The sequence below is a fragment of the Zingiber officinale genome, chromosome 4A, assembly GCF_018446385.1.
Source record: "Zingiber officinale cultivar Zhangliang chromosome 4A, Zo_v1.1, whole genome shotgun sequence".
Classification (NCBI taxonomy): domain Eukaryota; kingdom Viridiplantae; phylum Streptophyta; class Magnoliopsida; order Zingiberales; family Zingiberaceae; genus Zingiber; species Zingiber officinale.
In genome coordinates this window covers 64822017-64823418 of record NC_055992.1, presented here as the reverse complement: position 1 = coordinate 64823418, position 1402 = coordinate 64822017, and positions in this window count along the sequence as shown.

The window sequence follows — 1402 nt, the reverse complement described above, 5'->3', positions numbered from 1 at the left end:
AACCGCCTCTAGCAATGACATTGAAAGGGCCACACACATCACTATGTATGAGTCCCAACAAATAAGTTGCTCTCTGTGCCCACTAAAGGAGTCTTGGTCATCTTGCCTCGTAGGCATGACTGCATATCTCATATGATTCTAAATCAAATGAGTCCAATAAACCATCCTTATGGAGTGGGATAAGCGCTTGTCATTTATATGACCTAAGCGCCAGAGGTAGGTTTAGTTCATGTCATTTGACTTGAGCCTCTTGGTATTTATGTTATAGATAGGGCTCTCAAGGTCTAGAATATAGAGTCCGTTTATCGAGGTGCACTACAATAGAACATATCGTTTAAAAGATGGAACAACATTTGTTCTTTATTGTAAACGAAACCTTTCTTGTCCAAACAAGAAACCGATATAATGTTCTTAGTTAATGCAGCACATAACAACAATCGACTAACTCTAGTACAAGCCTAGGCAGAGATAGAAAGTAAGTCCCTACAACCCGTGCTCCATTGCCTACTCAGACGCTCACCTCGCCTTTGTCAAAGCCCCGCTATTTTGGTATCAAGCTAAACCCGCCACAGCTGCAACAACCGATTCTCTTTCTCTACGAAATTCTCGATTTGGTTTGCTTTGGCTAAGCTGAACTGTTTCCTTATCGATTGGCTTGGTGTCAAGTTCAGTCTAGCGACCCTCTTTTCTCAATAGGGAACTCTTGAATGAAAATCCTACTGCCTGTCTTAAGTGAACAGGCCTCTCTCTTCCCTCCCTCCAAGCCTTTGGCTTGCCTTGCCCTCTTCGTCTACTATTGAAAAAGCCCTTCTTGAAGGACCTATTCGATGCTCGTGGTTGAACTATTTGCAGTCCAATTGTCCTAAGAACGGCCATTTCCATTCCTAAATCCAATCTCAAGCGTGACATTTTTTTCTTCTTTACTGCTTTCAGGCGGCTGGATTTCGCTTCTTTCTAAGAGCCGGAGACAAAACTCTGGCCGGCTAGTCTCAATCTCTCATGCCTCGCTTGACCTTGATACAATTGACGAAGATGTTCAACCATATCGTATGCGCCCATTAACTCGTGTTGCTTCTAAAGCTCAGAGTTCATGGTCGCGAGCATTAGACAAGACACATCTAATGCATCATCTTGATGCTTCTTGTAAGCATCTTTGTCAGCTTGCGGGGCATCCGGAATGGGCTGCTCCAGAACGTACAATTTACGTTCTTGGGTGAGAACTATTCTCAGGTTCCTGTACCAGTCCAGGAAGTTTGCTCCATTGAGCTTGTCCTTCTCGAGGACAGATCGCAGGGAGAAGGTGTTCGTGTTCGACGTCATGGCAATTCTACAACAGAAATAAATGCAGAAATAAGTATCATATTCTTAATCATTTAATTAGGCCTTTAACTAAATGATGCTC